This window comes from Onychostruthus taczanowskii, unplaced genomic scaffold (genome assembly GCF_017590055.1).
Source record: "Onychostruthus taczanowskii isolate IOZ18803 unplaced genomic scaffold, ASM1759005v1 scaffold20, whole genome shotgun sequence".
Taxonomy (NCBI): Eukaryota; Metazoa; Chordata; class Aves; order Passeriformes; family Passeridae; genus Onychostruthus; species Onychostruthus taczanowskii.
Window position 1 is genome coordinate 2,612,610 of NW_024499240.1, and position 10,547 is coordinate 2,623,156.

Sequence of the window (10,547 nt, forward strand, 5' to 3'; positions counted from 1 at the left end):
TGGAAAATTAACTTCATATATGTAACTGGACAACTTAAATACTGTGAAGTTAAGGATAAAAGGAAAAGGTGCTGCTCAAGTTTTTTAAGGTTTTTATATTCTTAAAGGCAAAAATATAAACAAGGATGCTTCTTAAAAACTAGTATCCAAATGCATTGGACAATTTGCATTTATGCTTTCAGATGAAAAGATACATGGCTTCTGTTTAGTGCTTCATAAATAATTTCACAGAATATATATAACTTCAAGTCCTGATTGATTTTGGGGCTGGTTTGTATCCTGCTCTTTCGTAAGCAGTAAGGATTTGCATATTTATTCCATTGTCTAATGTGAAGTAGGAAATATGGGCTGCAGAGTGTGGAGTCTGACCCTCATCAGTTGTTCTGAGGGATACGGGCAGGAGCTACATCATCATTTAGCGATGGTGGCTTCACCGGCTCGCCTGGTTGTTGGATTTTGATGAGGAGATGCAAGCAGTGGTACCATTATGTAGTGGAAGGCTGCAGAGTAAATAAGCCTCTCTGGTATTTGTAGCTCTCATTAGCATGCTGCCCCTTCGTTACGTTTATTTATTCGATTCTGGCAAGTCATTTCCGTGCATGCCTGCGAGGAGGTGATGTTTCGGTCCGTGCTGCCGGGGGATGAAGGCTGCGGGCCGGGCCGGGCCGAGCCGCGGGCGCTCTCCGCGCTGTCCCGCTGTGCGGCTCTGCAGGGGCAGCGCGGGCATCCCAGCGCGGGCAGCCCGGGCATCCCAGCGCGGGCATCCCAGCGCGGGCATCCCAGCCCGGGCATCCCAGCGCGGGCATCCCAGCGCGGGCATCCCAGCCCGGGCAGCGCGGCTTCCCTTTCGAGCACACCTCCCCGGCTGCCTGTGAGTGGGGTCGCGGCTGTGCGCTGCCTGTGGCGTGTCCCACCTGAGCAGCGCCTGGCTGCTCCTTCTGGGATGATGAAACAGGCTGACATGCTGCTGGCTTCAGGAGCAGGTCGGGATTTTTGAACGGGGATATGAATTTGATGATGAACTGCTTAGTGATTTAAAATCTGTTCTTTGTCACTATTGAACAGAGTCTGCTCTAAATGTATCGTGAATGTGTTAACAAGGAAGCTGGATTGCAGATGTTTTTGGCTGCATTTTCTAAGCGATAGCCATCTCTAGTAAATGCCATTTGTGTGGGTGTGATAGGGTAAACAAAAAATGTTGAAAGCTACAAAATGTATTTGTTAATTGTTTTTAGTGTGGATATCAAATGGTAGCACTGCTTACTTCCAATATGAGCTGCGATAGCTGAGCAGGCTATTCTCAAGCAAACATTTTTGACTTTTAAATATTTTATTTTAGGGGTGGGGAGGGAAATCCCACGACTCAGGGGGGAATTTACTCCCAGAGTTGCCATTGTTTTGTTGTCTTGTACCAGAGTCTTTATGGAAGAATTCACTTTCAGAGTAGCGAGAGGTTTAACTTTGTAGCTTTCAATTAAGTTGCTCAATTGTTTACTATTATGCCCTTCTCACCCACTCTTTCTTCCAAACAAACATCTTTCAATAATAAAATGGAAGAGTGGAAATTGCACAGTATTAACCTTTTTGGCTCCTTTGAAAAAGACAATGATCAGAGATTTAATAAAGCAAAATGTATCAAATCATAAAAAGAACCCACATCGGGTTGGAAGTGTAAGGCACATACCTTCACAGCAGTGCTTTCAGGAGAGTGTAGGGCAGATAATTAATTTTGTCCCAGCAGACTCCCCTGGCTGAAGTGGTGCTGAGTGGTCATAAGGTGCTTACAAGTCAGGCAGTGAGATGGCAGTGGGCTCGCTGCTCAGCTCCTATTCATCACTGTCTCCGTGACAAGAGTGCCTTGGGAATTGCATGGGTACATACTTATTAGACCTGCAGCTCTTCTGTCAGCTTTCTAGGGAAGTTTTCAGCTTTGAATTATAAAGTGAAAAGAACTGAAAAGAATTCTTAGACATGTTTATTAGTATACAAGTCACTGCAGGCATAAGCTCCCAATTTTCTTCAGCATGAAAAAAAGGTGCAGAAAGTCAACATTCAATTTTAACACGACTGGGAATGTAATTTCAGGTTGGTCTTACTGTGGTCTGTCATGTTGTGTTAGCACCACAGGTCCTTCCTTTGGGTGCCTTTGTGTTGATTATACACAGGTACACAAGTACAGGTGAGCAAAGACCTATGGGGAATTTTTGCTGGCCACAAATATGAAATTACTATTGGAATTTTTTTCCTGTAATTGAATATATGCTTTTAAAATAATTTTTGAGGTTTTCAGTTATTGAAAATACAGAGAAGACTACTGACTTACAGAGAAACAGTTTACTTTATTGATTACACATATTTTGTCTGTCTTCATAAAAAAAAAATCTCATTCTATGGTACCATGGTCACTAAATCTGGGACTTCAAAATCTTAGTGTGGCTCACCTTTTTGACTCATTTCTTAAGGAAATTAGGTTTATGCAGTTATGCCTTCTCTGTGCCTGTCATATTGTTCAATATAACCTGTTAGCTCATACCAGCTGAGCTTGAAGCAGAAGCAGTTAATCTTCTGCAAGTATTGTGCAAATGGGTGGTGAGATGGGAAAGAGAGATTGCTGGTTCACACCAGTAAAAAACAATTTGCACTGTGGCTAAGACCCTGATTATCAAAGTAACCACATAGAGGAAAGCTTAAACACCATGACCCTGGGGAAGAGCATCAGTGAAGCAGCCCTCATACTGTGCCTTGGGTAATCCATCCAGAAGAGACAAATCCATAAAAAAAGGTCCATTTGTTTCTCAGATTTTTCTTTTTTTTTTTTTTTTTGTAAACTTGAAGTTAAATTTGACTAATTTTTAGCTGGTAGCTCAGTATCTTATTTTTGCCTTATGTCCTTCTTAGAAGGTAGAGTGAATTGTCAATTCTTTACATATATGTCAGTGGCAGAAGAAAACTTCACAGTTGTGTTGTATGAATTCACTGTTTCCTGCATTCAGTAATTTGTTGTGTATGTTAAGGGATCTTTTTTTTTTTTTTTTGTGAATTTCCCTCATCAATGTTTAATTGTGAAATAATACTATTTCTAAAAATCTCCCATTTTTTAAAAAATAAATGTATTATTTTTCAGAGTTGAATAGATACACCAGGAATGGTGCAAAGTCAAAAAGCAAATCCTACAAACCAGTAGCAATTTTACATCTATTTTTGTGTATTTTTTTTGTGGACTTGAATACCTACTTAGGACTGTCTTGAGTGTGCATGAAAAATGCAGATTGTAGCATTATATTTTGTTTGTGCATTGTCCTTGATCTAGATAGAAAGCTTGAATTATTATAGCCATAAAGCTATTTTTGAAGATAGCAATTTCAAAACATCACAGCCTTCCAGTAGATATTAATAATTTATATTTTCCAGTACAAATAGTTTTATTGACTTTATTCTCTAGGGAGAAAGATGCACTTAAACATGTTTTTACTAATTTTGGCTTTACTTGAGGCCAAGCCTTGAATGAAGTCATGATTTTACTGTCATGCCATGAAGCTACATTCATTTCATTGGTGGCAATTGAATGTTGGTTCCTGTTGACCAAATATTTTTTTGTTTTTAGGGGCCTGTTTTATTCTTCTTCAGATATTTCTGCTGATGAAAATAATACGTTTTCTGGTATTTTCCTAGCTCTTTAGTTTCTGCCGTTTTCTTTCAGCTTTATAGTAAAAAATAGCAACAGAGTTCTGGGCTACCAGAGAAGCAGTCTGTAACTTTACATGACTACTAATAGCTGTGCCAAATATTTACTTGGTGTCTTAAAAATGTGCACAGCACTGATTTTATTAGAGAATTGGGTTAATTATGTTCTTTCTAATGTCAACATTTATTAAAAAGATAACAAGCTGTTATTGGAGATTCTTATGCTTTTGGTGTTTAAAAAAAAAGAGAAGGAAAAAAGGAAAAAAAAATTTTAAAAGCCCATCCATTTTTAAATTTTTATTGGTTCCTTGTAAGTAATTGGATGCAAAGAACCAAGATCATACAATAAATTTTAAATGTCTTGTTGCTGAAGTCAAAAGAATATAATCTGACTGTTGAAGTGTCGGGGCTCCTCACTGTTTTCCATGTGTTCCTTCACTGAACCTGGCAACTCCTGGAGCACCCAGATCTGTCAGTGCTTGCATAGGAATAATAGAAGGTATTTCTGTAGCTGTGCCTTTTTTTGAGTGGATGTGACAAGGCAAAGGCATGAGGTTGGTCAAAATCATCTGCCAAGCTGGAATTTGAGCACTGAACTGAGGAGTTGAAACCGTGTCCATTAGGGAACGTGCTGAGCATGTCTATTGTGTAACGCTGCAGCAGAACTGAAACGCAAATGGCTGCTGGCTGAGCACAGGCAGGTCTTCAGCATCACAGGATTTGGTGCATAATAAGCTAAGACCTTTTTTCATGCCACCTCTGTGGTGAATTCTTGTTGCCAATATTTGTTAAAGCATAGTAAACATGTACGTTAAATGTATATACATAATTAAATTTTACCAGTGTATGACAAAAGGACACCAACGTTAGGAGAGCAACAAAATTTGCAGTTAAATGAAGAATAATTACTAGATAACATAATTTTTCCATTATATGACCCACTACTGTGCATTTATTTTGATATCCAAAGCAATGTGTATTTACACATCCGAGATGCCTGTTGAATCTAAAGATGTATTTCACAGGGGTGCTGCAAGTGGTCTGTGTTAGGGCAGTGTTCTGCTCCACAGATTAGTTCTGCTCTAAAGCTGTGTATATTAGTACAGCTGATCTGCTTTTGCTGATTGTGCTGCTTGTTCAAAGTGAGCTGAGCTAATGCAAAACCTTAGCTCTATGTTCAGATACGTAGCACAGATAAACACCACTGAATGGTAGCATTCCACTTTGAGGTCACCTGTATTTTTGTATACTTTCTCCTTTATAACTGGCCTCCAGTGATCATGACAGAGCATGGCTTTGCTATTTCATTTACATTTCTTTTAAATAGTGAAGGAGATTTGAAACACAGTATTTTTGTCTGAGTCACACTTCTGTAGGAAAGAAATCTTTTCATAACCTTTTGCTTCAATCCCTTCTCATGGTTTTTTCTTTCTTCAGTTTTGTCTCTTTCGTTGTTGTGTTACTCAGTCTGTATTACCATTTTAAAAACCCGACTAATTTAGGCAATTTTTCATGTTTTTAGGCACATCTTTGACATTTCTTAAAATGTCTTTACTAAGAATTTCAAGTCTTTTCACTAATGTTCTTTGGAGTGAGAATGCTTTTCAACCACTGCAGTTAAAGTTTTTAATTATCATTGGTTTTTAATGCAGATAAAAATCTCTTTCTCCTTTTAAAATATCTTTTTGTCAAGTTTAGACATGTGGAACATACATATGTTACTTGTAATGAAGATGAGAGAAAATAGGTAAAAAGCGAGAGAGCGAGAGTAAGCTTTTCATGTTCCCTCTCCAGAAGAACCCATTTAGAGGTCAGAATAGCCAGCATAATTGATTCCTGCCAGAGGCAGTATGAATTTATATCTTTACCCTTGCCTTGACTTTTAGCCTATATTTGTTTAGCCATTTAAATTGTTGTAGCCATTTCTTCCAGCCATGCCCTTGGCAGTTTCACTGTTGACACTTTCACTACACTTCCTCTGCATTTGAAGTCATAATGCCTGGAAATATGTTTGAAAGAAGGCATGTAGGCTACAGCTACGTACTGTGTAACTGTAATCCCAAGAGTTAAAGCTTTCTCAATTAAAGCAAGCATTATGTAATAAAAGGTGTATTTCACAGGGAAGTTCTGACTAGATATTGAAATAGTAATTTTGATGTTGCGTTAGCTGGGATATGCAAACATAACGCTTTAAAGATGTAATTAAAGCTGTTTAGAGAGAAAAGTTGATTTCAAGGTGTCCAGAAGATAAATTAAAGGGAATTCAGTTACCTTTTATTGAAGGGGGAAGAAGGGGGGAATTTATGTTCAGGAACAGAGTTTTGAGAATTAATAAGCCAAACTGTCATTCCCCCAGAGATCCTATTATTTAATATATCTGCTTTGTGTATCAAACATTTCCTTTTCAAGTGTTTTAGAATTGATCGGAATCCCATTGTATTTGAAGACAAGGCAGAATTACAGAGCCAGCAAAGCTGCTCTTTACTTATACAGAGGCACAGAGTGTAGGGAGGAGTGCATGTTTCCTAGCAGTGTGGAGATGGCTGTAAAATTCCCTGTCCTTCCTGTGGCTCTTTGAGCAGGCATGGTTTTTCTGTTGTACTGAGCTTTGTCTGTGGCCGTTGAGGACTGCAGGCCTTCCACTTCTCAGTAAGGTTTCAGGATTAGTCTCTAAGTCACGTCTGCTTAATGAAGTAAGAAGCCAGGTAGTCGGAGGTTAGATACTTGAGAGAGAAATGTTTTAATCCCCCATGTCCCTGTGGTTACCCTTCAGCATGGAATCATAGCTTGTGCTGTTGGAGCTCCCTGTGTTCCACAGTCACAGTCCAGTACCTCCTGAAGGGAGGGACTCTGACCTTCCCTTTCAAGAGTGGAACACGGGTCACTCTTCCTCTCAAAACATCTTTCTTTTAAAGATCTGCTGCTGAGTGGGTCTCTTGTTAATTTACACAGCAGCACAGCTAGGAAACCCACCCAGGTGCTGGAGAGCAGAACCTGTTGTTCAGTACCTGCTGCCCGTAAGCTGTAGCTTAGTGGAGAGCATCCTAGTCCTTTGTTTAGGTGGTGACCATTTTTCTGTATAGAAAATGCTGCCAAGATTCATACTCCAAGGAGGGTGGGCACAGGTAGCAGCCAAGTGCTGTACCGTATTTACCAACCTGTGGGTACATAAACAATTGCTCATGGGTTTGGGCCTGGCCCAGCCCTTCTGTCCCTTTTCCTTCTCAACATGCTTTACACTCATAATAGATTTTCCTTTTGATCTTGGACACCTTACTTGGAAGAACACAAAGTTTCAGGCTCCCAGGGAGACCTCAACAGGAGCTTATTCAGATATCTCAAATCTCTGTAACTTTGGGTATGTGCAGAAGTGCCTTTATGCTAGGGGAACTTGAAAGTGAGACCCTGGAAAAGACTCACATGCCTTTGAAGACGACAGTTTGGTGACAGATGGGCAGAACTTTCTAGGAAAGGGATTTTGGTCTGAGGGATGACCAGTGACAAAGATGTTGAAGTAATTTCAAAGTTTCTGGTTACTCCAGTGAAAACAGCTGTTGCTCAGTCACCAGGCAATATAATCAGGCATTTGTATGCCCCTGTGCCCTTTCAGGGAGGAGACTGAGCAGGTGTAGCTGTGAGGTGTCAAAGTGTAGCTGTTGAGATGGCACATCACTCCCTCTGTTCTTGTTTTCTGGTCCTAGGAAATATGGCACCAGTTCCAAGAGCAGGCACGTGTTGGCTGTACTGGGGACCAGTGCTCCCTCTACATTATTCTCATGAGCTACACCTTCTGATGGGATTCTGCATCTTGTTCTGGGAATCATTAACTCAGAATTTTGAATAATCTGTATAGTAAACAAGTGCTCAAGTGTTTTCAGACCTGCACTGTTTCTTGCTCATTTTCTCTTCCTTGTTCTTGCTGATGAGTGCTTTAGTTCCCACGTTAAAAGAGGAGTGGTGCCAGCAAGAGGCTGTGTGGCTTTGGGGAGCTCCCCAGAGGTGGGCAGGCTGTTAAGGGTTTCGCAGCTGTGAGGTTGGGAGTGTAGCAGGAACGTGCCAGCCATTGGACAGACACCCCAGCTTTGGGATGCACAACTTAATGTGCAGTTCCATTTGTGTCTCCATCGCTGTTCCCTCCCTGCACACCCCCCAGATATAAAGGTGTTTCCTAATTCTGTACAGGATCAGCAGATGTACTCTACCTGCTGTGAAATGTAATCACTACTGAAAAGGAAATACCACTGTAATACAACAACAAGATGTCAGTGACTTCTCCTCCACTTTGTGGGGGTACCCGTGTAGTTCTGTCTAGTACAGCATAGTGCTGGACACTGCTGCCTTCCTGCTGCTTACTGTCCAAAATATTGTGGAAACTGCAGTGATTTTGAAGGGGGTGTGGCTATAGTTTCAGAAAATGTGTTTTGTTGTGTTTTTTTTCTTCTTACAGAAAACTAATAAGAAACTTGCTGCCTCAGGAGACCAAGTCAAGTGAATTTCTAAGAGGCTGGGCGCTGTTGTATAGCAATATTTCGAGTCTCATGCTTAGGGGAAATTGGCTGTAAGGATGAGGAAGCAGAGCTATGTATCTGCAGTGGTTTTGGCTGGATTTTGCATCCCATTGCTTTCCATTGAAGCATTAAATAGTGACTGCTGCTGGAGACAGGATATTAAACTTGGTACAATCACATGTGTGTTTTGTAGAGCTTTTGATTCTCAAGAAGTGAATGAGCTCCCTTATAAAACTTCTGTTCTAATCCTTGCAATTTAATAATATCATTAAAATGCTGTATAATGTATATGCAATTTCTAGTCTTGACTTACAAAGGCAAGTTTAAACCTGCTCATAAGTTCTTCCTGCTGTGCTTAGGAGCTGGCAGACAAGGTAAAATGCTTTATCAGCAAAGCAAAACAAATAACTAGAACTAAACTTTTGTTGCACTAGGAAGAAACCACTGTGTTCTTGCCACCTCACTTCATGAATTTCATATAGACAGGCTTCAGTGTTTGTGGAATTATGATTTGGAATTAGTCTTGCAGACTCTGTAAGCTGGTGAGTCCTGCTTTTTCTTTCTTTCCTTGTTATGACTTCATAACAAAGTTCTCTTCACACTGTCACTTTGTTTTTTTCCAGGAAAGAAGCTGGTGTTGGGGCTTGAAAGGAGGTGTAGAATACATAGGAGACATTGAAACTGCTTAGTATGAGGGCAAGTGTGAGCAGAGATAGCAGAGAACCTGCTGAAGTACTGTGCTTGCAGGGTCAGAGCACAGCAGCTGCATCCCTGAGACTGCCTCTGTACTAATTGAAAAGATAAGACAGACGCAGGCCAGGGACAGCATTCTCTGGCTTCTGCTGCCAGGTGGCAGGATACAGCTTGTGTCCACAATGGCTAAACTGTCAGGCTTCTGCCAAAACCCAGGTGCCCCATCCAGCCTGCCTGCTGGGAATGCTTCTGGCACTTGCTTCATCCTGCATAATCCAGGAGAGCAAGAAGTGGCCTGAGCCAAAGGCCTAAAATGTGCTAATTGTTAAACATTTTGGCCAGTTCTGGAATATCTGCTTTAACCTTGTCTTCTTTAGTAGCCATTTAGCCCAGCTTATGCAAGCTTCCTCAGAGATATATTTGAGTTTTAAACACAGAGCCATAGAAATGTTGGTTGGGAGTTCTGGAAGGTATCTAGTTCAGCTTCCTGGAAGGAACAGATTGTGACTGGTCCAGAATTAAGGAATCCTGAAGGTAGCTGAAGAGATTTTAATAGTTCTATCTCATGAGCAATGTAAATGAATTTTTTATTTTTCTTGTTTTCAGTGGGGCTGGGCAGAACCCTTTGTCAAGTCCTCAATGCTGGGTTCTGTATCCCTGACAAGTGCAGTGTGTCATCAATCCCAGACAAACTTTTTGCCTGGGTAAGTGTTAGGAGCATTTGTCTTTGGTGAATTTTTTATTTTTCTTGCTTTCAGTGGGGCTCGGCAAGTGCAGTGTGTCTTCAATCCCAGACAAACTTTTTGCCTGGGTAAGTGTTAGGAGCATTTGTCTTTGCAGTGCTGCAGGCAGGATAGTGGCGGCGCTGCGTCCTCTGGGCTTGATCCAGCTGTTCTTGATCTCTCCTCAGTTAGTTAATTACATGCAATATTTCTGCCTCTGCTGTGTCACGGTTTGGGGGGTACTCCCCAGTTTAGTGCTCCCACTGAAACTCTCCAAAGCATGCTGCCAATCATTCGCTCTCCCTCCCTCCTGCAGTGCTCTGGAGAGGAGAATAGGAGACACAAAAGGTGAAGATCGTGGGTTCAGATAAGAACAAATTACTGGAAATAGCAATGAGATAAGAAGAAGAACAGTAAGGGCAACAATATTCATGACAGAGAGTACAAGAAAATGAATGTTATTGCTCGCTGTGGAAACCCACAGTAGACAACACCAGCTCTCTCTGGTTTGGAATTGGAGCCATAAGGAACTTCTACTCCCCAGAAAAGACTTCCTTCCCCCTGCCCCCAGTAAATGTGAGGTGCTACAGAATAACCTTGGTGTCCTGGCCATGCCCCCACCAGGCTACTACAAAAAATTAACCCTGTCCTGGCTGGAACCAGGACATGCTGGTAAATTTCTGCTTGAAGACTTAGCTTTATAATATTCTTCTCAACCTCAGGAATATATTAGGCATTTCACTTCTTCATTGTGATATCACAGAATAATTTAGGTTGGAAAATACCTCAAAGATCGTTGAGTCCAACCATTAACTTGACCAGTCCACCACTAAACAATGTACCCAAGTGCCACATCTACATGTCTTTTAAATACATCCAGGAATGCTGACTTCTTTGGCCAGCCCATTCCCATGCTTGACCACCCTTGTGTTGAAGAAAT